Source organism: Lissotriton vulgaris, chromosome 12 (genome assembly GCF_964263255.1).
Source record: "Lissotriton vulgaris chromosome 12, aLisVul1.2, whole genome shotgun sequence".
NCBI classification, from domain to species: domain Eukaryota; kingdom Metazoa; phylum Chordata; class Amphibia; order Caudata; family Salamandridae; genus Lissotriton; species Lissotriton vulgaris.
Window position 1 is genome coordinate 228580946 of NC_141700.1, and position 26713 is coordinate 228607658.

The 26713-nt window shown below is 48.8% G+C and overlaps 1 protein-coding gene across 1 annotated transcript in view; it reads right to left on the minus strand.

The window, feature by feature from the left end:
• The window catches only part of LOC147673836 (chemokine-like factor), a 365715-nt gene that overhangs the window by 38107 nt on the left and 300895 nt on the right, over nucleotides 1–26713 (minus strand). The gene's annotated exons all lie outside the window — the stretch shown is intronic.

The window sequence follows — 26713 nt, forward strand, 5'->3', positions numbered from 1 at the left end:
TGCCATCATCTACTGTCTTAAGTTTAACATCTCCACAACTGCTGCGCTTTGTCTTTCAACCAGCTGTCAAATAGTGGAAGAATTTGACGGCGCTCCAGAGATTAAACAGAAGGAAGGCTCACTCTCTAGGAAAGCAAAGAAAAAACTGAGGAAAGGTCAAAAAAGGGTAAAAGCCAAATGTCGTGCGGCCTCCCTCCTTACTCGTACACCTACAACTAAGTCAGACATAGGCTCTGTTAAGCTCTATCCAATTTTTTCATCAGGAAAAAACGATAGCGAAATAACATTTCACCATTTACAAATCAGGAAATAATCATCAATTAAGAATTTGACTGATGACTCTGCTAGAGGGGAAATTTTCTCCAATTCCCCCTCTATTTCTTTTCCTGAGAATGAGAAAGGGGAAGATCATATAACATCAATTCAGTCTAAGTCTATGGAAGGACCAGATGTGAGTATTAACCTCATCCCTGGGCCGATACTGTTGCCCATAACCTTAGGATCACAGGCGGAGGCTGGCACGCAACCATTGTCCACTGCTGCACATAGTACTAACATGCAGCATCAACAGGTGTCAAAAACTCCTCCTGGACTAACGGCATATAGAACCCCCACAACATATCAACCAACACTTGTATTTGACAATCAAGCCATACCGGAAATTTTAACGGGCAGCAACCGTTCGCAACCAGGATTCGCAGAAGTCGTACTTACACCAAGATATCATGATAAAGGCAACTATGATGTTTTGAACAGAGACAACATTCTGAGCTTATTTACTCTCATACTATCATTTGACGCATATAGACTCGTCTGATGTTGCCTGGGTTAAATTGCAAAGCTTCCCAGAAACCTCCCATGACGAATCTACAGTGGTCGGGCTTTACCAACAGCCACATCAGACAGCAATGCTGTGCGAAGTCAATCAATTGGCATATTGGGGCATTGAGATCAGGTCTTTACCTCAAGACAGATACCCTCATGTTTTAGACAACAAATCTTTAAATACATTGACCTACTCGATCTTAAAATGTGCTGATGGCATTCGTCCAGGCAATAATCTCACTGGTACTCTGTCCCATCATGAACCTCTGAGAATTGTCTGCTCCACTAATCAGAGAAGAGTTTTCACCAGCAAACAGGATATTAACAACCAACTTGGACATCAGACCGAAAGTGGTCATCAACCGGACCGACGGCACCTTTAAGTTCCTTAGAGGCAGCTTAGAATATCCATTCAACAAGCAAAATAATTACTTAACGAGCATTTCTTGGAATGTGGCTGGCCTTCAGAAATTGATTAAAAATGACTCGCCCTAGATTATCTTTATCACAGTGATATAATCTGTCTTCAGGAGACATGGGCAACATCTACTACAGCTCTTTCCGGGTATTTTAAAATGCATGTCCCAGCTTCAAAACGTAACATCTTTGGGCGGCCTTTCTGTTTACATCAAACATTCCCGAGGGTTGGAAGTAATCTCACTTGCACCCCCCTCACCTGGAATCCAAGTACTACTCATTAATGGAATAAAAAACCACTATAAACCGTTTCGATTGCTATTATTTAACTGCTATGTGAACCCAGTCTTGCATCAAAGAAACCAAGCACTCGATGATCAGGCAGCCATCATTGGAGATCTTCTCATCAAATACCGTTATCACAATCCACTTATAGTTGGGACTTTAATTATAGATCGCTCGACAAAACAGGAAAGGGAAATAAACAACCTAAGGAGGTAGCTGCACTACAAGCCTTATTTGACGCCTGCTCTATATGAAATTCGTTACTTACCTGTAACAGCAGTTATCCAGTATTGTTGTCTTTCATAGATTCACATGCCTGAATCATTCCCCGTCGCCGAGACGGGAGCCTCCGGTACATAAAAAGTTAATGTCCTATAGACATACATGGAGAAAATAGGCCTAAGGGCCTCCCCTTAGTAGCCTTTCTTCGTCCTTATGTAAAAAGGACCAAACTCTCACAGTTAGCCAATCAGCTCCGACCTCCCTCTAGAACCTTCCTGGGAGGAGCCTCAGTCCCTCAGATTTTCGTACGCACCCAGCTAGGTTGGCGTAATACTGTCAGATAGGGATATGAGTCCTTCCAGGAGAGGCGGGAGGGTTGCATGTGAATCTATGAAAGACACCAATACTGGATAACTGCTGTTACAGGTAAGTAACGCATTTCTTATCCAGTATTTGGGTGTCTTTCACAGATTCACATGCCTGAATCAGAGTAGCTAGCAATTATATATGCACATTTGTGATGCAAGTTGCTCTGCAGTCATGTCAGACAATATACATATCATCAAGAACATGTGAAAAACAGCATAAGCCAAAGTTAAAGTCAAAAGGCTTTATCTCGATAAAAAAAAATTATCATAAAAGCAGCACAGAAAATCACAATAGTACAGTTAAAAAACAGACATGAACTTAGAACAAAGAATTTGGCCTATCTACTTAACAATAAAAAGGGCAGTAGATTTTGCAATAAATATTTAAAAAGGGATTTGCACAAATGATACTATCCTATTTAGTTCATTCAGTTTTTACAAATTGGCGGATCAGGTCAAAAAACAATTCATGAGTTAATATATTTATAAAATGAGATTAAACAGTCAATTTTGGCCTTTTGGCTCGAATGGACCAAGCCCATGATAAAAATTTGGCTAAAGCACAAACATAGGACACACGGCAATCAGATATAAGTATCCTAATTGTCGCCTCATGGCTCCTAGTACCCAGCTGACGGCATAAGTTTTTAAGCCAGACCCTCCTTGGTGTGGCGTACTCACTGCACTCAAACATAAAATGTGCCAATGTCTCTGGTTTAACGAGACATGCTGGGCAGAGATTTGACATTTCCATACAAGATTTCCAACGTGAGGTAAAAGAATTAAGAGGAAGGGTTCCTATTCTGAATCTAAAGTACAGGGCCCTATCAAAAGGTTTTCCAATAATGTCGAGATACAATTCCCGTTTTGGACAGTTTTTGAACCTCAGGAAATCCTCCGTGATCCTACCCAAGGTGGTACTAGTGTTCCTTTGAGAAAGGATCCAGTCCCAATAGAGCTTTTTGAGGACTAGCTTCGAGGGTGAAGTTCTGTTCGACCATGCTTCATTTAGGCCCAGTTTTGTTAGCAAGATCTTCATATCTCTCAGCCATTTAATCTTGTGCCAACTTGGTGATGACATGATTTCTGCTAGACCCTGGGCATATCCGCTAAGTTCTTCTACCCGCCAAATGCGTGCCCATAACAATAATGGGCGAAATTTTGCAATATCGTTGATTTGGCGGCAGCCTAGGTCCAGCATTAGGGGGAGTGTAGGGGTGCCCTGCGGAAGGGACATAATTGCTCTACAAAATTTATTTTCTGATCTCGGCAAAGCATCAGTAATAGAAGAGCCCCAAAGTTCAGCCCCATAAAGGGCAGAGCTAACACCTTTAGCTGAGTAGATCTCGAGGACTGTAGCTATTGGTCTTATTATACAGGATCGCTGCTCTTTCAAAAGGGCTCCTGTAATCCTCTTATGAGTTAGCAACATTTTGTCCAAATGTGGGGTCCAATCCATTTTGTGCGATAGGCGTATCCCAAGATAGTCGAAAACCTCTACCCTTTCCAGAGGCACAGCATTCAGAGTGGGGGAGCGAACTTGTTGTTTAGGAGGATTCAGCACAAGGTACTTAGTTTTACTTGTATTTATTACCAGACCTCGTAAGGTGCAAAAGGATTGGAAATTGTCCAAAAGTCTCTGGAGGGCCATCGGGGATTTAGAGATTAAAAGCGTATTATCATCCGCGAAGAGGAGGGTCGGTATACGTTCTCCAGCCAGGGATGGTTCATCTGCAGGATGTTTCCGAAGGTGCCCAACCACCCCATTGATGTAAAGAGAAAAGAGGGTGGGGGCTAGAACACATCCCTGGCGGACACCTCTCTCAACCGGGATACTACCCGTTTTCTCCCCCCCAGGGCCCCACCTAACCTGGGCAAAACTATTTTGGTGCAGCCTGACTAGTAGGGATAGCAAATAGTGGGGCAACCCCATATCGGCCAGTACATTCCATAGGGATTCCCTAGGTACGAGGTCAAAGGCAGTCTTTAAATCGATGAACGCGAGATAAAGACTGCCCTTGCCTATGACCACAACCTTCCAGTACACCATCATAAGTCTGAAGGCTTGCTCAATCGTCCCAGTGCCCACTCTGAAACCTGCCTGATAGTCAGAAAGAATTTTGTTTTCTTCTACCCAGTTTAAAATTCTGACCAACAGGACCTTGCCGACTACTTTTTGGCTAATGTCTAGCAAGCTGATCGGCCTATAGTTGGATGGATCGTCCCTAGAGCCTTTTTTATAAATAGGGACAACCTCGGCCCCTTTCCACGATGAGGGAATAGGGGCACCTTTACAGATGGCAACAAGCAAAGAATGGATCAATTTCCCCCATTTTACGCTATCAGACTTTAAAAGATCGCCAGGAATGCCATCCGGACCAGCCGCTTTTTGTGGAATAATAGTGCTTATTGCATATTCCACTTCCTTAATCGTAAAATCAAAGTCAGTAGGCCGGATATTATAGATTTGAGGGAGGAATGGTAAAACCACCTCTCCCCCATCAGAATCACCATGGCGGGTGTAAAGTTTGGAGAAATGTTTGGCCCACGCCTGACTTGGAATATTACAGGTTATCAGGTCGCTATCTGGCCAGTTGCGAGCTCTTATGGTATCCCAGAACCATTTCGAATCTTTTTTAGAACTAGCTTCTTTAAGATTTGCCCAGTAAGCATCTTCCCACTCCCTTTTTGCTAGCTCCAATGTTCTCTTATGTTCTTTCCTAGCTATCTGTATTAGGGGTTGAATCTTGCCCTTGACAGCCTCAATTAGGCTTGTCTTGGCTTTCCTGCATGATGCAGAGTACCAGTCATGTCTCCCTTTAGTTTTATTCTGGGGCATGGTTTTCCCTCCAGTCCCTTTCACCCAAAAGACTTCCCCTATTGTTTTTATGGCTGCTTCATATATAGATGTTACCCTATCTACTGCCATGGGTGGGTCTATGGAACTAATCTCCACTTGTGAGGCTTTAAGGACCTCTTCAATAGTGGAGAGTTTGTCAACATTGCTCGAGATTTTATTCCACCGAAGGCGTCTTCCACAGGAGGAAACAGTGACCCCATGCGGACGATTAGGTGGTACTGATGGCACTCCAGTAGACCAAGGATTCATAATAGATAAAGAAAGTGAGTTATGGTCACTCTCTATGGTCGGTGTAATAACCATATCGATGACCGAACTCCAGAGCCCCCGGTCCAACAGAATATAGTCAATCCTTGAGGTATGACCAACTCTGTTGAATGTTGGGGCACCCATCCGGTCAGAGGATGTACGGCCATTAGTGGCTCTTAGACCAAACTCCAGAGTCAATGCATTTAACTGTATTGCACTACGAGTCCAGCGCTTGATAGAAGGGATAGAGAGTGTGGGAATACCCCATCTACTATCTTCTTCTCCTAGATCAGGAATTCCATCCAGGGGAAGTGGCTCGTATGTGCAATTAAAATCTCCTGCTATTAAGATGTGATCAGGTTCTTTATGGTCCCTAAATTGGGCCTCAAGATCGGATATTACAGGTGAATAGCACCCATTTTTGGTGCCTCTAGCATAGACATCATAGAGATGTAGGTCATACCACCACGATGGCTAGAAAAAGAGATACCAAGAATATCTGGGTTGTCTATCCGCTTAAGGGTTATTCGGTAGTTGAGTGAGATGCTTGCCCAGATGATAAACCCCCCTGAGGGACGCCCCTTCCCTTGCTTGGATTTTTCAGCTGGAACAAAAAAAGTGACAAACCCAACCCGGTATAGTGGCTCGGTGCTCCAAGTCTCCTGAAATACGCAGATCTTATGAGCTTCAACTAGATCGTTCCACTCGGGCAAACCTAATTTCCTAGTGATCCCCGCAAGGTTCCAACTAAGAATTTTTATTTCACCCTTAGTTGGTGCACCTCTAGATTTAATAGAAGTTTTGGGGGTGATCAAACCTACACAGTCCCTATCTGGGGCATGAGGTATTGGTTTGATGGCTGCCACAATTGAAAAGTTGGAACAGGGAAGATGAGAGATGGCTGAGGAAGCCTCCTCCTCACCCCTATTGGTATCAAGGCTTAAGGCGGAAGCTTCCAAGGAGTTGAGTCAGTCAACCTCATCTAACACACAAAATCTGTTTCGATGGGCAAACTGTGAAACAAAGGGATCAAAAGGAGGGGGCAGTACTTGCCACGGTTACTGCCATTGGTGAGTGATATGTTGTAGGGGTTGAAGAGGTTGCTGCCACTGAGGGGTAATATATTGTGGGGGTTGTGGAGGTTGTAGGGGTTGTTGCCACTGAGAAGTAGTATGTTGTGGAGGTTGTGGAGGTTGCTGCCACTGATAAGTAGTATGTTGTTGTGGAGCGTGTATATACCCTCTATTAATTGGGAAGGTAGACCTGGGGAGATTTTGTCTTGGGGGCATGGGTAAGAAGTAGGGCAAGGGAAGTGGATTAATTTGGGTGGCAGGTCCGCTACTGGGTGTATTGCATATGTAATTCGCTGCCCCTATGTCCCTGAAGTTCACAGTAATAACATCACCTGCTATGGTCTTGATGTTCCTGCCCACCCAATCACCTCTACGCACAGAAAGAATTTCGCCACTCATATGGCTGGGTAAGAGTTTGTGCAACTGGAGCCACTGGGCGCATTTGTTTCTTAATTCAACAAAAGTTTCTCTTACTCCCTCCTTCAGTGGCGGAACACCCGTCAAGACAATCACAAAAGGAGAAAGTTCCGGCGGCAGGCTAATTGTCTTAAAGCGAGCCTGCTTGGTCTTGGATTCTTGTGGCTTGTTTGAAGAAGAAGATAGTGTCGAATTAGTGGCCAACCCGTTGGGGCCCTTGGCTTGTTGATTGCCCGCTTTAGTTGGAGCAGCAGATGTTTGTATAGCTGAAGCGGAACCTACCACGCTAGGGGTGGGTGAAGATGCAACAGATTTACTCCCTGTTTGGATCGAATGCTGTATTGCTGATGCCTTACTAACCAATGGAGTATTGGCCTTGATAGGAGGGTCTTTTGAGGGCTTAGTACAGGGTACATTTTTGGGAGGTACTTCTTTTGGTGCCCCATGCGTCAGCATAGGCCCATTCCCATTTGCCTTGTTGGCCCATTTCGAGTTAATTAACGACGTTAGTCTATCAAGTTTGGGTATTAAAGGCTTGATTTGAGCCGCTATTGTGGCTTCAAGATCCGATTTTAGGTCTATTACCATATTTTCGACCCAGCAGGGTATGCCTGGTACAGAGTTGGGGGTGGGTGAGATCAGATTGTGATTCCTAACTTTGACTTTGGATTTTTCCTTAATCTTAGGCACATCCTTAGTAGTACTAGTAGCCTTATTCCTTGAGTCAGACATTGTAGGGACCGCTCCTGTATCTGGTACGTAGGGATGACTATCTACACTCAGCTCTAACGTATCGGGTGGTTGACAGCTTTCTAAGTCTGGAGTGGCCTCAAGATCAACATATGACGGATCAGAATCCGATTTAGTCACTGATAAATCAACTGCATTCGGGACTGTGATCATGCCAACAGCAGTTAGGGGTAGAGGTAGAGAACAATTGGTTGAAAGTTGCTGGGAAGGTGATCTTGCAGTTGCAAGAGAACCCAAAGACGAGCGTTTGGCGTTCATGAGATCCAAGGAAACTCTTTTTTCCAACAGGATAATGCTCTGGTCGATGGTTTCATTTACCCGTGAAATAAAATTGTCTATTGGCCCAATCACTTGTGCCACAGTCGTAGCTTTTTTGGTGTTACTTCTAGTTCTGTTGCGCATGGTGGACATCTGCAGTGTAAAGCCAAATAAGGCGAAATGGCCCTCACATAAACTATATAACAATTCTTGTGACCGGCCACTCTCAACTGAAGAATAAATTGAGATTCACAGGTCCGCCTACCTTGCATAAAATGGAAATCAGTTCAGGGGTTCAGGGCCAGGGCCGTCCTCTGTCGTCCTCGAACGGCCTCAAACGGCCCAGTCTTTGCCCAGTCTTCGCCCGGGCTGCGTCCCGCGCTGCGGGAGTCGTAGGTTGTAATATAGGGGGCGTGAAGGGTGGGGGGCGTGCAAGCAGGGAGAGCGGACCGGAAGCTAGCCGTCGGTCTTGCAGGGACTTCTGGGTATTGAAGTCCCCGCACGCTCGCAGCCCCGCTGTAGCCTTGCACCCGATGCCGCCTTACCACCGCAAACAATGTTCCTCGATGAAGATGACCCTCGCTAACAAAGCGAAGCCGCACCCGCAAAGCCGCACCCGCGAAGCCGCACCCGCGAAGCGGGTGCGGCGAGGAGTGGAGAGGTGCGCTGGAATGGTGCGCTGATGCTCTGGATAGAATGCTGCTGTGCCTCAGAAGTTGGAGCCAGGAACCGCCGTTGGTTAAACGAGTAAGTGTCCCATATGCTGCAGGTCAGAAGCACCTTTTTGAGAGCCTCGGAAGGGCGGGGGGCGGGCCAGCAGGGAGAGCGGACCGGAAGCTAGCCGTCGGTCTTGCAGGGACTTCTGGGTATTGAAGTCCCCGCACGCTCGCAGCCCCGCTGTAGCCTCGCACCCGATGCCGCCTTACCACCGCAAACAATGTTCCTCGATGAAGATGACCCTCGCTAACAAAGCGAAGCGGGTGCGGCGAGGAGTGGAGAGGTGCGCTGGAATGGTGCGCTGATGCGCTGGATAGAATGCTGCTGTGCCTCAGAAATTGGAGCCAGGAACCGCCGTTGGTTAAACAGCGTAAGCAGAATCTTACAATCATAATGAATGTGCATACCTGGATGGTGGGATGTAGGAAGGCTCACCTCACTGAAAGAGATGGCGCAGCACCGCCTGGCCCACTGCCGCATCCTTCTGAAGCTCGATATCCAGGCAGTAGTGCCTGGAGAAAGTGTGCGGAGACTTCCAGGTCGCTGCCCGGCATATGTCCAAGATTGGCACTCCAGCGAATAGCGCCGCTGACGTGGACATCGCCCTGGTGGAATGAGCAGTAACACGGTCAGTCAAAGGCCGTCCGGCCTGGTCGTGGCAGAATGCAATCGCCGAGGAGATCCATCTGGAGATGCTCTGTTTCGTAAGAGGCAGGCCCAATCTTGGGCTGCTGTATGCCACGAACAGCTGTGTAGACTTTCTGAGATCCTTGGTTTTATCCAAGTAGAACTTTAGGCATCGTTTGAGATCCAAAGAATGCAGCGCCCTTTCCGCCGCCGTGGAAGGGTTCGCAAAGAAGGACTTAAGGACAATCGGTTCATTGAGATGAAAGTCCGAAGGCACCTTTGGTATAAATTTAGGGTTCGGTCGCAGCACCACCCTGTCTTGCCTGAGTTGCATATATGGCTCCTGAATGGACAATGCTTGTAGCTCGCTAACTCTCCTGGCCGATATCAGAGCGAGCAAGAGCGCTGTTTTCCAAGAGATGTGTTTGATAGATGCCCGATGAATGGGTTCAAACGGATGTCTCATGAGTTGGTTGAGCACCAGATTCAGTTGCCAGGTCGGAGGAACCTTCCGAGGCCTCAGAAAGGATCTGTAGAGCCCCTTCAGGAATTGTTTAACCAGCCTACTTGACCACTGGGAAGGTCCTGTGAAGGTCCTAGTGAACCGAGACATAGCTGCCAGGTGGACCTTAATGGATGCGTGTGCTAGTCCTGACTGTGCCAAATGTAGGAGGTATGGCAGTACCTGTTCAGGGGTGACATCAAGCGGCCGTAGGCCCTGGTCCGAACACCAAATGCAGAACCTTTTCCACTTGAGGGAGTAGGTTTTGTTCGTACTACCTGCCCTCGCCTTCACCAGAACCTCTCTGCAGTCCTGCAGGATATCTAGGTCACAGAACTCTCTGTGCTCAGGAGCCAGGCCGATAACTTGAGCGAGTGGAGGCTCGGGTGCTGTACCTGTCCGTTGGACATCGTTATGAGGTTCGGGTGCTGCCTCAGGCGAATCGGAGGCCTGATGGAGAGGCGAAGCAGATCCGAGAACCAGTGTTGTCTCGGCCAGAACGGAGCAATCAGGATCAGGGTGCAAGGCTCCGCTTTCATCTTCCGGAGGATCCTCGGGATCATTGGAAACGGAGGAAAAGCGTACGCAAACACGCTGAACCAACCGATGGAAAAAGCATTTCCCAGTGACCCCTTTTGGGGATGCCAGCTTGCGTAGCTTGGGCATTTGGCGTTCCCCTTGGTGGCGAACAGGTCGATTTTCGGGACACCCCACTGAGAGAAGATGTGAGCCAGAGTGTCGTCGTTCATTTCCCACTCGTGGGAGAGGGATCTCTGTCTGCTGAGGGCGTCCGCGATGGTATTGTCCTTTCCGGGAACATAGTCCGCTTTGAGCGAGATTCCGTGCAACACCAGCCAGTTCCAGATTTTCTGCGATTCGCGTGATAGAGAGAGCGACCGCGTTCCCCCCTGTTTGTTCAGATAGTGCATCGTCGTGGTGTTTTCTGTTTTGACGAGCACCGGGGAGTTCTGGATGCGTGGCAGGAAGGCTTGTAGAGCAAGGTAGACCGCCCTCAGCTCTAAAAGGTTTATATGGAGCAGTTTCTCCTGATCCTCCCACTTGCCGCTGATCCGAAGGTCCTGGAGAACAGCGCCCCAGCCCTCCAGGGAGGCATCCGTCGTGATTACCAGGGGCGCCGCCGGAAGGAGAAACGGCAAGCCTGTCGTTAGATTCTTTCGATGTCTCCACCATTGCAGACTTTTGGAAATTTTCGGCGTTATTTTTACAACGTCTTCGAACGAGCCAGTACTTTGAGTCCATTGTCTCGTGAGAGCTTCCTGTAAGGGGCGCATCCTGAGCCTGCAGTGAGGGATGAGGAGTATGCAGGAAGACATCATTCCGAGTAGGGAGGTGTAAGTCCGGACTTTGAGGCGTGTTTTTGCTGCCACAGCCGTGGCTAGGGACAATATCTTGTCCGTCCGTTCCTTCGAGGGGAAGGCCCTTGCGCACTCCGTGTCCAAGGTAGCCCCGAGGAAGGTAATCTTTGTCGCAGGAGTAGTGCAGGACTTTTTGAGATTGAGGGTCAAACCCAGCTTCTGAAAAAGAGTGGTGCAGGCGCTGGAGGATTCGGCTGCGCCTTTGGGAGAGGGTGCCTTTACCAGCCAGTCGTCCAGGTAAGGGAAGACTTGGTGACCCAGCTGACGTAGAAAAGCCGCCACCGGTGCAAGGCACTTCGTGAAAATCCGCTGCGCGGATTTGAGGCCGAACGGTAGGACTTTGAATTGATAATGTTGGCCTGCCACCTCGAACCGCAGGAACTTTCTGTGACGCTTGAGGATGGGGATGTGGTAGTAGGCGTCCTGGAGATCCAAGGAAGTCATGAAATCTCCCTTTTCCAGTGCGCCTAGGATTTCCTGGATTGTCACCATCCTGAACGATTGGCTCCGTAGGAAGGTGTTGAGCGCCCGGAGGTCCAAGATGGGCCTCCACTTGTCTTCCTTCTGTCGCACAAGGAAGAAGTGGGAATAAAATCCCTTCCCCTTTAAGGATGCAGGAACCCGTTCGATCGCTCCTTTGTTTAGCATGACAGACAGTTCTTGGAGAAGGAGGCGTAGGTGCTTGTGCGCCCGTCTCTGGGGAGGTGTATTGGGAGGGATGTTGGTGAATTCGAGAGAATGTCCGAATTGTATCATTTGCAGGACCCACCGGTCCGTGGTAATTTGGTGCCAATTGGTGAGGAAATGGGTCAGTTTTCCTCCAATTTGAAAGGATGGAGATGGTTGTAGGACTGGCTGGAGTAAGCGGTCACTGGCGGCCGCCAGTGCCCTTCTTGGGATTTTTGCCTCTGAAGGTAGATCTGCCATAAGAAGATTGTCGACCTTGTTGCTGCCTGTGCTGGAATTGATTTCTGTTATTGTACGAATAAGAGGACCTGTTCTGATAGGAACCCCTATAGGAGGACTGACCTCTGGAGTGGCCGCCTCGAAAGGACTGGTTTCGTGACTGTAAGGTGCCCATTGCCCTGGCGGTATCGGTGTCCTTCTTTATGGCCTGCAGTGCCTCATCGATTTTATCTCCAAAAAGATGCTGGCCGTCGAAGGGCATGTCCAGCACCTTCGATTGAACCTCCTGGCGGAAAGATGAAGCTTTTAGCCAGCCTTGACGGCGCAGAACAGCAGCTCCAGCAAGCTGCCGGAAACCAGTCATGGCTGCATCAATAGCACAGTCGATTATCTCCGCAGCGGAATTCTGACTTTCCACAAGGAGAGCCTTGACTTCGCTCTGGACCGCGTCGGGCAGTTCTTGTACGTAAGGGGCTATGTCCTCCCAGTGTTGGCGATTGTAGCGCCCCAGCAGGGCAATGTAGTTGGCCACCTTGATGGTCATGGCTGACGTAGTCGTGAACCTTTTTCCTATCGTGTCCAGTTTCCTGCCTTCCTTGTCAGGAGGCGCGGACAGCGGGGAGGACGGGTTGCGGGAGTGTTTCTTGGCCGCCTGAGTAACCACCGAATCCGGTTTAGGGTGGCCGTTGAGGCAAGCCGCCGCCGTAAGTGGGGCTTTATATTTCTTGTCCAGGCGTGGCACCACCGCGGGCACAGAAGCGGGCGTTAGCATCAATTTCTTGCCTTGCTCCCATAGAAACTCTATAATCAGAATAGATTTAGGTGACTTCTGGCTCTGCTCTTTGAAGTCATGCAAAAAGCATTCCGTTTCAGTCGATTCCACGACCATATGAAATCTCTTAGCCGCCCTGTCCACCAGTTTGTGGAAACTGCCAATGTCCACAGGCACCGAGTCCGCTTGGCGTGGGTGCGGTGAAGCTGGAGACGACGACGCTGGGGAGGACGCTACATATTCATCTTCGTCATGCTGGTCCGAGTGGACGTCTTGGACCTCTCCTTCCTCCAATTCTTCCTCCTCCTCCTCATCTTCTGAGGATTCCTCCGCCTGAGGTTGGACCTTGTCACGGGGTCTCACCACCTGAGGTCGGACCTGTTCGCGGTTGTTTTGAGCGGGAGGGTGATTCAGGGCGGACGCCGGGGTATGTGTGACAGGTGTCTGAATCCCACTGTCCGCATCTGGGAAGCGTTGTTTGTAATCTTGCACAAGGTACCGCAGGTCATTGACAAGAGTCGCCGGCAGGCATATCATCGGGGTGACCTCCGTGCGGACACTAGTGTGGACGGAGTGTTCTTGATAAGTGAACTCCTCATGTTCCTCATCAGTACTTTGGCATTTGACGTTAAGGTCCGAGATTGAGGTAGCGGGACCTGGCTGGTCCTCCTCTTCAAACTCCTCACTTTGGAAGATTTCCTGAGGTGGCTGCATTTCCACTCTGCTCGGAGACGTTGATTCCGGGGTAATCTGCACCCTGGTAGTTTTGCCAGACGTGGACTGCAATCCCGCTGCCGTCGAGGGAGCCGTTGACGATGTTAACGAGAGGGCCGACAGTTCGACCAGCTTGGATTTCTTCCAGGGCGCCGTCAGCGCCATCTCCGTCGACGATTCGCCCGTGGACGGAGCCGTCGTCGTCGCTGGCGACGATGCTGTCGTCGACGATGACTTGACCGAGGGCGGGGTAGTTGACGGCACCTTTGTCGTGGGCGACGATTTCGACGACGATGTTGCTGTCGTCGACGTCTTCGTGTTAGAGCCTCCCGTCGACGTCTTCTTTGTCGACGGTGGGTTCTTCGGCAGCGACTTTGACGACGATGAGCTCGTCAACGCTGTCGTCGTCGGCGGGGACTCCGTCGTCGACAAGGCCTTCGTCTTTGATGATGATTTCAGTAGAATGATAGAGGAAACAGGTCTACCTGAGGACGAGGATGTAGTCGTTGTCGTCGCTGAAGGCGACGACGCTGACGTCGTCGACACGGTGGTCGTGACCGAGGTAGTCCTCTGGGCATGTCTGGTGGTTGACGGAGCAGGCTTTTTAAAAGTTTGATCGTCTCGAACAGACACTGAAGATGTCGTAGATCTTGCCTCTGAAGACTTCTTGTGTGCCTTCTTAGGAGGAGTGTCTGTGTGGCCAGGGGAAGTTACCCTGGGCCTCTTTTTAGAGACTTCTGAGGACTTGGAAACACTGCCTTCGGAAGATTCCAGAGTGTCTCTGTCCTTAAGCCTGTCGAGCCATACGAGAAGGCGAGCTTCTCTGTCCTTCACTGTCTTTTTAGGGAAGGCCCTACATACCCTGCATTTGTCCGAGACGTGGTCAGGGTACAGGCAATATAAGCACAGATCGTGCTTATCATCCGCATGGATCCGTTTCTTTCCACATGAAGAGCAGGCCTTGAAAAGGGCTTTCTTCTGCGATTCCGACATTGAAGTGGCCTTTTTCTGCGATTCCGACATGGAATAAGGTAGTGGAAGGGAAACACGTACTGTAAGAACAGTGTAGTGAAGCAGTCTATTGAAGATTTGAGATCGAAGAAGCACTTTCAAAGAAAGTTAGATGATTTCGAAGGAAACCTGAGGAGAGCTCAGGCTGGAGACTCCCTAGCACAACGTGCGGTAGAAAATCTGAGGGACTGAGGCTCCTCCCAGGAAGGTTCTAGAGGGAGGTCCGAGCTGATTGGCTAACTGTGAGAGTTTGGTCCTTTTTACATAAGGACGAAGAAAGGCTACTAAGTGGAGGCCCTTAGGCCTATTTTCTCTATGTATGTCTATAGGACATTACTTTTTTATGTACCGGAGGCTCCCGTCTCGGCGACGGGGAATGATTCAGGCATGTGAATCTATGAAAGACACCCAAATACTGGATAACATCTGCTTACAATCTCAAGAAAGCAAAGGATCAGACATGGTCCCCGCTTCCAACATACAGGAATATCTCCACAATGGATTATTTATTCATTGGTGGTACATTAGCCTTACATCTGAATGATTTTAATATTGACAATCGAGTAGAGAGTGAGCATAGGCCTCTTAGAGCGTCTTTTTGTCTTTCCACGGCTGCATCTTGCAAGTTCACACCTGTAGGCGAATCTACGGGCGAAGAATGTGAAAAAGTCCCCCGCAGGATAAAATGGACCATCAACCTTGGCACAAAATTGTCTGCATGGACAACTACAAATGAACAACTAAAAACCTCTTTTGGCTCACAAGCCTTCTTCGATTATTGGCCCATCCTCCTGATGGACCTGCATCGGGCTCTGGGGGGAACATAGGACGCTCTACAAAAACAGGGGTCAAACAATCTAAACCAGTACAAAAATAAGGGAACGTCGGAAAGCAAATGGAAGCGTCAAAATCCCCCAAATGCAAGACAAAAAGAGGAAAAAGCATTGCAGGGTGCTGCAACTGTATCACTTCGAGCAGTCCACAAGAAACGCGCATGGGAGCAACGTACCAAACGAATAGAGGATGCCTGGCTCAAAATTTTCTCTCTTCTTAAGGAAAAAAAACAGCTCCATTCTGGAAATATATTAATCAAGTCAGTAATAATGGCCTGTCCAAGGAGAATGGGGTACCAGAGAATGTCTGGGTGAATCACATCAATCAGCTTTACAGCAGTGGGACAATGGAGCCGTCAGCCCTCCATTCGCCCCTAGCACCAAACCATGAAAACATTTAGGGTCCTGGCATCTCTGAAGCCGAAGTGATCAAGATCATCAGTCGTATGAGGAACGAAGGCCCAGGCCACTTTCCAGTGACTCTGAGCATTCTGATTCCTCAGTAGGGTCCAATGCCTCTGCTCTGAGGAGGATGACTTCCCCTTAGAGGAGAGAGCATAAAGCTAGAATGAAATGGGTCAAGCTGAGGATCAAGAGGCAAGAAATTTCCCTTGCAAAGGAGACCCTAGCTCTTGAAAGAGAGAATAAATTGTGTGGGCTAGAGCCCACTGGTGGCAGCAACAACCCTAGTGGTAGGGATAGGTCTCATGACCATAGAAACCTGAACAAGATTGTCCCTCCCTATCAGGTTGGGGATGACATCCACAAATGGATAACTGCTTTGCAGAGGGCTTGCAAAGTACAGCAGGTACCCCAAAGTCAGTGGGCAGCAATATTGTGGCTTTCCTTTTCAGACAAAGGAAGAGACAAGCTCCTCACTGTTAAAGAAGAGGATGCTGACAACTACTATGTCCTGAAGAGTGTTCTGATAGATCGGGTTGGCCTAACCACTGAGCAGTACAGGTTGCTGTTCAGAGATATCCAAAAGACACAGACTCAGGACTGGACTGATTTTGTAGATTGTGCTACTAAGGCTCTGGAAGGCTGGTTACTGGGCAGTAAAGTAAGTGACTATACAGGATTGTATAACCTTATTATGAGAGAACACATTCTTAACAACTGTCAAAACCAGTTATTGCATCAGCACTTGGTTGACTCTGATCTTACATCTTCCAAATAATTGGGTAAGAAGGCAGACAAATGGTCCAGAACCAGGGTGAAGCAGAAGGTACAGAACCAAGGTGGTGATCAGAAGAAGCAAGACCAAAATGATGGGGAGAAATCAAAAGACCAGAAGTCTTCACAAGGTCCCCAAAAAGCTTCTAATGGTGGTGGTTCCCAACAATCTAAGAAGAAAGAAGGCCCAAAGAAACCTTGGTGCAAGATTTGTAAAGTAAATACTCACTGGACCAGTGATTGTGCCAAAAAGGAGACAGCTCCAGCCACCATTGCCCCTAAGGCAACTGTTCCCCCTAGTTCAGCTCTAAGTGGTGGTTCTCAACAGAAGGGTGTAGTAGGGTTAACCCTGGGAACTGAGATGGATTCTGGCCGAGTCAGAATACCAACTCAAGCTGTTTTGATCTGTGATGGGCGCAAATATTGTATCACACTTGCACACTGAGATTGACTTGAGCTCTCTGTTGTTGCGTGCTCTAGGGTGTACTCTCCGTCATGGAGTACTAGTATACAAGAAAAATAGCGTGACCCTCAATTGGGTGACGTCCCCTAGTCACAGCTAAATCCCATTAATAGGGTTGTATAGTTTATCACTGTTTAGAACTGCGAATCTTTTAGAAACAAATCCAAAACCTTAATGTCCCAAGATTCTTTTATTCTTTGTCTTTATGTTATTTTCATGTCTTCAAATTAGTTCAAAAAACGATCAATGGCATCCAGCCTTATACCCAACATTTCATTGTCCAATGCATTTCGGCTAATGAATAGCCTTCATCAGGGACTGGGTTCGGAATTAGTATTTTACTAAGAACTTAGTAAACCCACATAAAGACAAAGAATAAAAGAATCTTGGGACATGAAGGTTTTGGATTTGTTTCTAAAAGATTTGCAGTTCTAAACAGTGATAAACTATATAACCCTATTAATGGGATTTAGCTGTGACTAGGAGACGTCACCCAACTGAGGGTCACGCTATTTTTCTTGATCTGTGATGGGGACACAATTCTGTACTCTACTGTGAGTCCCAATAACTTGGGCAAGTACAGACAGACTCCTTTAATTAATGACAAAATGGCTCAGGCCTACATGGACACCAGTGCTAGTGTCACAATGGTGAAGCCTGGCTTTGTGGACCCTGGACAGATCATACTAGGTGAAAATTACCTAGTGACCAATGCTAGCAATGTCACTACCACTCACAGTATGGCAATTGCTAATTTCTCCTGGAGAGGGGTAACTGGCCTCAAAAAGGTTGTGGTTGGCTCAGACCTCCCTGTAGAATGTTTGCTTGGCAATGACCTGTAGACTTCAGCTTGGGCTGAAGTGGAGTATAGTACCCATGCAGAAATGTTAGGGATATCAGCACATGTCCTTGCTGTGACTAGGTCACATGTCAGAAATTGTAACACTGAACAGGCACTGGATTCTGGAAAAATGGACCAGCTGCCTACCAGGAGGAGAAGCAGTAGGGGTAAGGCAGTGCCTTCCCCCTTGCCTCAGGAAGAGGACCAGCCTTCTAAGGAAGCTGACTGTGAGACTCAGGAGGAAACTGTCTTAGAAGAGCTTGAGCCTGATCAGGTTGAGTTTCTTGGGACAGGGGGACCCTCCAGGGCAGATCTGAGGCAGGTGCAGTTGCACTGCCTACTCTTGAACCCATCAGACAGAAAGCTGCTGCTGAGGCTGCATGGAATGCTAGTGGGACCCACAAAGTTTACTGGGATGATGGGCTCCTGTATTCAGAGGCTAGAGACCCTAAGCCTGGAGCTTCCAGGAGGTTGGTCATACCTTTGGCATTCAGGGGCTTTCTTCGCACACTAGCCCATGATATTTCCCTTGCAGGACATCTTGGCCAGAACAAGCCTTGGTTAAGGCTTGTCCCTCACTTTCACTGGCCTCATATGTCAGAGGATACCAAGGAGTTTTGTCGCTCCTGTGTCACCTGCCAAGCCAGTGGCAAATCAGGTGGCACCACAAAGGCCCCCCTAATACTACTACCTGTGGTGGGGGTTCTCTTTGAACGTGTAGGGATTGAAATTGTTGGACCAATGGATCCCCAAACAGCCTCTGGGCACAGGTTTATTCTGGTGGTAGTGGATCATGCCACCAGATACCCAGAAGCTATTCCACTTAGGACCACAACAGCACCTGTTGTGGCAAGAGCCCTCCTGGGAGTTTTCTCAAGAGTGGGCTTTCCTAAGGAGATTGTCTCAGACAGAGGTGCAAACTATATGTCTGGATACCTAACTGCATTGTGGAAGGAGTGTGGAGTGAACTACAAGTTCACCACACCCTATTATCCACAGTGCAATGGTCTAGTTGAGAGATTCAACAAGACCTTAAAGGGCATGATTAAGGGTCTCCCTGAAAAGCTTAGGCGGAGATGGGACATCCTGCTGCCCTGCCTTTTGTTTGCTTACAGAGAGGTCCCACAGAAGGGGGTTGGCTACAGCCCTTTTGAACTTCTGATAGGGCATCCTGTAAGAGGACCCCTGTGTCTGGTGAAGGATGGATGGGAGTTACCTCTCAGACCCCCCAAACAAGACATTGTGGACTATGTACTTGGACTCCGCTCCCAGATGGCTGAGTACATGAAAAAGTCATCCAAAAACCTTGAGGCTAGTCAGGAATTGCGCTCCAGGTGAGACATGGCGAACACTACTCCAGGGTCATCAGGCTAAACCAGGGAGTGCCGCAGCGCTTGACCCTGAGCCCAACCCTGCTTTAATATCTATGTAGCTCCCTGGCGGAGATTGCTGAAGGGTTTGGGATCAGAGTCGTATCCTATGCCGACGACACGTAGCTGGTGGTCTCCCTGACCCAGGCACCGGAGTCGGCTGCCTCCAGCTTCAGGGCATGCATGCAAGAATTGGCTGCATGGATGGCGAAGAACTGCCTGAAGTTGAATGGCGAGAAAACGGAGGTGCTGGTGGTGAGTCGGGCCCTGACTGTATGGTCGTCGGAAAGGTGGCCCCAGTACTTGGGGGTGACACCTACGCCCTGTGTGCGGGCTAAAAACCTGGGAGTCTGTTTGTATCCCAGCCTCTCTTTCGACTATCAAACCAGGCGGGTGGCAGGCGCCTGCTTCGGGATTCTGAAGGTCCTGCGAAAAACCTTGGACCTTTTGCCCGTGGCGGCCAGGAAGACTCAGTTCAATGAGTTGGTGACGTAGCGCCTAGACTAAGGTAACATTCTATATCTAGGCGCACCAACGAAATGCTTGCTCAGTCTGCAGGGAGTACAGAATGCTGCAGCCCGCCTCATCTTAAGGCGCCCGAGATGGTCATCGGCTAGGGCTGCTCGGGCTGCACTACACTGGCTCCCAATAAAAGAAAGAATCACATTTAAGGCTCTTTGTGTTTGCCACCGGATCTTGCAGGGAAAGTCCCCTTTGTATCTGTCAGAACTCCTGTCCCCGTATGCTCCCACACGTCAGCTGAGGTCAGGTGGGGTAGGCTTGGTGTGCGTTTCTACTATTAAAAAAGCTAGGATGGGGGGGTCGGTCCTTCATACTACTGGCGGCCAAACAATAGAATGCCCTCCCGACGGAGTTCCGGATGGAGACTCAGGAGAGTTGTTTCAGGAAAAAATAAAAAACGCTCCTTTTTCCCCAAGTCTAGGTGGGTGAGAGCTCTGGGCTTCTGATTTCAGGCTGACCTTACAGCAGCGCGGGGACACACTGGTATAAGTGTAACAATTGCGCTTTACAAATGGACTTATTATTATTATTATTATTATTGTTATTATCATTTGCAAGAGGACTTTATGTAACCCAGTCCCCTTCGCCTACTCTTCCTCTGTTTGGTGTTCTGATAAAGATTGTACCAATGTCTGCCATGCGTTTGCGGAATCTAGTGTCTTTTTATTATTTAGACGCCATGCCTGCTGATATCTAAGGACACTCTCACTGCTTGCCCATTTTAAAAACACATTATAAAGAACAAATGGTCCTTGACGAAAATTCAACATGTAACAATGTAATTTTGTTACATGTTCAATTTTCGTCAAGGACCATTTGTTCTTTATAATACTTGATACCCAGGTCCTTCGACTAAATTGGGTCATCCCCTGTTCTATAACATTTTAAAAACGCAGCCTTCCATCTCTTGCTATTAGGGCCGTCTTTCGATTTCCAATGCCTCGTTATTTCCCTCTTCGCTAGCAGTAGCCCCATATCTATGAATTTTCTTGTCACCTTGGTCTTGGGTATGTGAGGGAACCAGTGCAGTATGCATGTTGCTATGTCAAAAGTTAATTGTCGCTCCGTGGTCATATTCAGTGTGTCTCCCACTTCTTCTCAGTAGTCCCCTAATTTAGGGCACTCCCATAGCATATGTTCCAGCCCTACCCCTTCACTCGCGCACCGAGGGCACACTCCTCCTCCACTTTAAAATACTTCCTAATTCTACCCGGTGTTAAGTATGCCCTGTGTTGTATATAGAAATGCACCAGCTGAAATCTTGCGTTCCAAGTGCTTTTCCAAGCCCTACGTAGTATCTGTTCCCATGCTGTCTCCGGTATGGGCTTCCGATACCCGCCTCCCATTTTAACCTCAATGTGTCCAGTGGTGCCAGCCCTTCATTCAGCATTCTAGAATACAAACATGTGACCGCCTTAAAAGTCCCAGCCGCCATCATTATATATTGGCATGCCTTTGTTGTTTTAGGTTCTGTAAGCCCTTCCCTCCATTGTGCCCGTAGTGCATAAACCAGCGCGGCGTATATTAAAAATCCTCCTCTAGGCAGATCGTATCTCTCTTGCAATGCTTGGTAAGGTAGCAGTTCCCCGTTCTCATATAGATCCCCAATTACCTGGATCCCCGCCTGTTCCCAGTCCCGTAAAGACGTCCAATCGCCTCCGTGGGTTAACGCTGTAGCCATCCCCAACGGGATTTCGGACGCATAGGGATGTAAAGCTCCCGCCCTACGTTGTGAACGATTCCAGCACAGTCTCAGTGTTTTTTCCTCCATGGAGAGACCCCTTAGGTCTAGCTTTTGCTGCATGACTATAAAGGATATGACATGGCGTGGTATCCCCCTGCCTCTCAGGTGCTCAGGGCCTCTAAATTCCCTCGCCACTGCCTGCGTCAATACCTGTAGCTGGGCCGCCAAATAGTACAGTTTGGAATCGGGGACCGCTAGCCCGCCCTCTGCCTTTGGTCTTATCAGTGTCGCTTGGGCCACTCTCCGTCTACCAGACCCCCATAGGAACCCCACAATCAAGGATTTCAATGATTTAAATATCGAGCACGGTATGCAGGCAGGCAACGTTCTTAAAAGATATAACAGCCTAGGCAATGCTACCATTTTTAATAGAGCTCTCCGACCTGTCACAGATAGTGGGAGAGTAGCCCAAAAGGCCATACTACCCTTCAATGCTCTCACGCATCTCCCCACATTCCCCTTCAGCATATCATTGGCCCTATGATAGATATGTAAACCCAGGTATGCCAGGCAGGCCGGTTCCCATCGCACTTCCCTAGATGTGAAGGGTGGTGGCTTCCCGGGCCTCGCCGGAAACAGACACGTCTTGGTCCAACTCACCCGTAAGCCAGAAATATCTCTGAATTCTGACAGCAAGCTCGCCGCCCCCTCCAGTGCACCCTCTGCATCTTCCAGAACATCAACAGATCATCAGCATACAGCGAAATATACGGCTGATCTCCCCTGTACGACAGGCCGTCATAGCTATCTCCTAATCTAGCTCTTGCTGCCAGTGGTTCTATTGCTAGGGCAAACAATATGGGGGAGAGCGAGCACCCCTGTCTCGTCCCACGGGCCACTCGGTATTGGGGTGATATCAATGCTCCTACCTTCACTTTAGCCACTGTGGAAGTGTATAACACCTTTGTCCAGGTCACAAAGTCGTCTCCTACTCCAAAGCGTCCTAGCGTCTTATACAAATACAGCCATTCCAAGCTATCAAAGGCTTTCTCTATGTCTACTGAAAGCACCATAGGTTTCAGTGCACCCGGTTGATCCCTTCTAATATCCTCACCAATCTCCGCACATTAGAGGCTGTGTTTCTTGTCGGGATAAACCCAGCCTGATCCTCATGGATCAGAGCACACAGGTGCTGTAGGAGGCGAGTCGCCAATATCCTGCTCAGAATCTTGTAATCAGTAGTCAGCATTGATTACGGGCGATAGGAGGCTGTATCTGTTCCTTCACGGCCGGGCTGTAATAGCGGGATTACGAGTGCTTACCGCATTGATCCAGGGAGTTGGCCTAGTTCTTTCGCCTCTCTATATACCTCCAACAACCTCGGAGCTGATAAGTTCCCATATTGCCAGTAGAACTCTACAGGCAATCCGTCTACTCCCGGTGTTTTATTACGTGCCATGTGCTTGAAAGCACTCCTAATTTCCTCCATCGTTACGTTTCGCTTGTTCCTCTTCCAAATCTGGAAGTACAATCCTACCCATAAAAGAGTCAATTTCTGAGTCCCCCGCCACCAACGAGCTTCTATACAATGCCTCATAGTACTGCAAGAATCGGTTTAAAATCTCACGTTGGGTAAATACCGCCTTCCCATCTCCATCTTCTAGTGCTAATATTGGTGAGCCCCGATTCGCCGGATTGACCAACCAAGCTAGTAATGTCCCCGCCTTTTCCTCCTCAGCGTATGCTTTCATATTATAAGTTTTGTGATCAAAGCAGCGCAGTCTCTCTATCTCTACTGCCACCTCTTCTTTAGCTGCAACTACCTCTGCTTGCACTTCAGGATCTCCAGACCTTGCTAGTTCCGCCTTTCTCAATCTACCCTCGGCCCGGTTTACGTCCTGTAGTAGCACTTTCTTCACCCCCACCTGTTTATCAATACAGAGCCCCCGTATTACCACTTTAAAGGCATCCCATTCCATTGCTCTTGTGGACGCCGTGCCAGCATTCTCGGTAAAATAATGTGTTATCCCTTCACCTATTTCCCTCTGAAAAATCGGGTCATCTAATGTTTCAGGTCGCAGTTGCCAAGTGGGGATGGCAGACACTGCCGTCATCCAGTGCATAGTAAACATCAGTGGGTTGTGATCAGACAATGTCCTGGTGAGATATTCAGTGTGCGCTATGGAGGGCACTATTAATGTGGAGCATAAAACTGCATCCAAACGAACATGCAGGTCATGCATAGCTGAGAAGTATGAGTAGTCCCGGTTATGTGGATGGTGTGTGTGCCATATGTCCACTAAATTCCATCTGTTTTGCCACTCCAGCCTGCATTTAGCTAGTCTATGCACAGGGGAGTCCACCATTGGGGGGTGCGATCTATCTCGTGATACATCCGCTATGGAATTAAAATCCCCTCCCATCACTACAGAGCCTGAAAAGTAATGCGCTAACGTGTCAAATAAACGTTCTAGGAAGCGCGCTTGGTCAATATTTGGTAAGATAGAACAGGAGTCAAACCCATAGACCTGGTTGGGGACAGGGTCAATATTTGGTGCGTAAATGCTACAGAGCGCTATATCCCTACTGCGTAGTCTCCCTTCTACTGCTACAAATCTGCCTTCAGGGTCTATTGTCTGTTTTGTTACCTGGAAAGGAACCCCGGCCCTAACCCAGATCAATGCCCCCGTGCAAACGCAGAGTATGCGGTGCTGAATACATGTCATCTCCATCTCCATTGCAAAGCCAGACCCTCTGCCTTGGTGAGGTGAGTTTCTTGAAGCAATGCTATGTGTATTCCTCTTCTGACTAAGTATGCATGGATCTTGTGGCGCCTTGTCATTGTGTGAAGTCCCCTCACATTTCAGGTAATACAACGTAAATCAGGTATCGCCCCCATCACTATGGTGCAATATCCCCATTTCGATTCGTACCCCAGTAACCACACCGGTGAACCCACTGACCCAACCTTTCCCCCAACTACCCAACATCCCCACCCCCCAAGAACAGGACCTAGAACCAAACAGCTAGTCCCCATCCAAACCACTGCAACAATTAGCACACAACTAAGCCCACCAGCAGTTACTGAGGGCATGCCTTATGGGCAACGAGGGGAGCTCAGTGCCAACGGACCGCCACTTACACTCTGGACTCATACCAGCCCAGAAAACCCGAAATAAGAATACTTCATACATTTTCTTTCCCGATCACCAGTTTTAGCCTCACTGAGCATCAGCCAACAGTTCGAGCTTATCACTGCAGATTTGAGACTGTGGGGTCCCTCCTCCCCGTGCAGCATCCAATATCATTATCCCAACCTTGCAGCAGTGTCCACAATCCCTCTCACCGTACCCAGCAGTTTCATAAGAGTCTCCCCGAGTTCAACCTTTATTCGTCGAGTAGCCCATCCGCTGTCGCTGGTGTGATCGGCGGCATCCGTATGCTGTCCGCTTCCGAGGTCTCAGTTTCGGAGTGCTCTTTGTCCTTCTCTGAATCCGTGCCTTCCGGAGAGTGCATCATCCGCTCTAATGAGATAGCAGACAATGCCTCCAACACCTCCCGCCACTCCACCTCAGTTTGCGATGTTGAGGACCTCCGCAGACCTCGCCGCCTTTATCGAAGCCTTTGTGATTTGCGCTGTGGTAGCCCTCCCGGGGTGTCTTGGGTCCTTCATCCCTGATCATCCTTTCCAGCTTCAGGATTCCAGCCATGTCCATGCTTCTTCCGGGGTTTAATGGAAGCAGGTCCTGCCATCTATGATTATTCTCAATTTAGCTGGGAACAGCAAGGAATACTGAAGATCCTCTTCCCTCAGCTCTTTTTTAACTGACAAGAAGGAAGTGCGGCGCCGCTGGATCTCAAAAGTATAGTCCGGGAATAGGTTGACCTTGCTGTTTCCGAAGTGGAAAGGGCCATCAGTGAGCGCCTTTTGGAGTTGCAGATCCCTGTCTCAGAAGTGCAGCAGGCGGGTTACCACCGGTCGTGGGGGTCGCCCCTGCTGTGGTGGTCTAGCTGGTACTCTGTGCGCTCGTTCCAAGGTATAAAAGGAAGACAATCCCTCTGGGGCCACCACCGATTTCAACCAGTTCTCTAGGTACTGCACCATGTCTGATCGGTATACAACCCTTACTACGAATCTTTTACCACGCACTAACATTACAACGCAGTCATTACAACGCAAACCATTACAATGTATTGCGCTGGGGGGCGCTCTAGGATAGGGAATAAGTTTAATTTCCTATCCAACACCTTCCCTAGTGTCCACGGGGACTGGAGTTGGAATAGTAAATTAAACTATTCACTATCCAGCACCCCAAAGCGCTATGCGTTGTAATGGTATGCGTTGTAAAAACTGCGTTGTAATGGTATGCGTGGTAAAAGTATGCGTTGTAACGTCATACATCCTGTCTGATCCTTCCGCTTTTTTGGGCAGGCCCACTACGCGGATGTTATTCCGCCGATTTCTACTTTCGGCATCCTCAGCGCTCCTCTCCAACGCCGCAATACAGTCCAAGAAATTTGTCACCGTGACTTTCAGTGTATTCTGTGCTGGTTCTGCGTCCTGAAGTGCCCCCTCCACCAGTTTCACTCGGTCTGCTAGTTTAGAGTGGTCAGCTCTAAAAAGGCCAAGGCCCGTTGCCAGCTGTGCGATATCTTGCTGTAGAGCAGTGCGGGAATCTGCAATCGCTGCCTAGATTTTATCGAATTGCTGCTGCATTATAGGGTCCCGAGGCTTCACAGCTATTGGGCGCGGTTTCGGGGGTACTACCGTGTAGTTGTTTCCCCCCACATTTTTTGCATACGTCTAGTTCAGGGGTGTAGGGAACCACTATATCTCAACTGCATTCATATCATCCTTCCAACCTGAGGGTCGCTAACATCTCCACCCAGCTTAGCGCACACTTGCTTGCTGTTGTCTCCGTGTGCAGTACCCACTTCAATGGCTAAGTTTCATAGCCCTTAACAGAGGCGCAATGATTAGGCACCAGTACCTGGGAACTAAAGCGGGACTAGCTCTCATCATTGTTCCGAGCTTGGGCCAAACTCCATCCACCCTGATCAGTATCTTTGGCGCTGATAATAGTGGCACTCGGTCAGCGCTATGAACTTAGTTAATCCCCAACCGCTCCGGCCCGAAGCAATGCTTTGCGGTAGACAAGTCATTCAGTGCCGCTCCCCCCTGGGCCTGCCGTATCTCACCCTACCTCCACGGTCTTGCCGCTATCGGTCCTGCTTCTACACCCGCTGTTTTACTGGGCGCCGGCTCTCCGCTGTCGGGCTCCGTCTCTGCTCCCACTGGGGGCCAATAGATTTTTTCGGACAAGCGCTCCCTCCTACGCCCCAGCATGCAGGCCGCAGCGTCCCCGGGGCCCCGCGCCCACCTCCGTGGTCCGGAGCCCGAGGTCTCGCCACGCCCTATTCACCAGTGCGAGGTCGGATTCCTCCTGTGCCTCCGGTCCGTCTATTGCAGCCGCA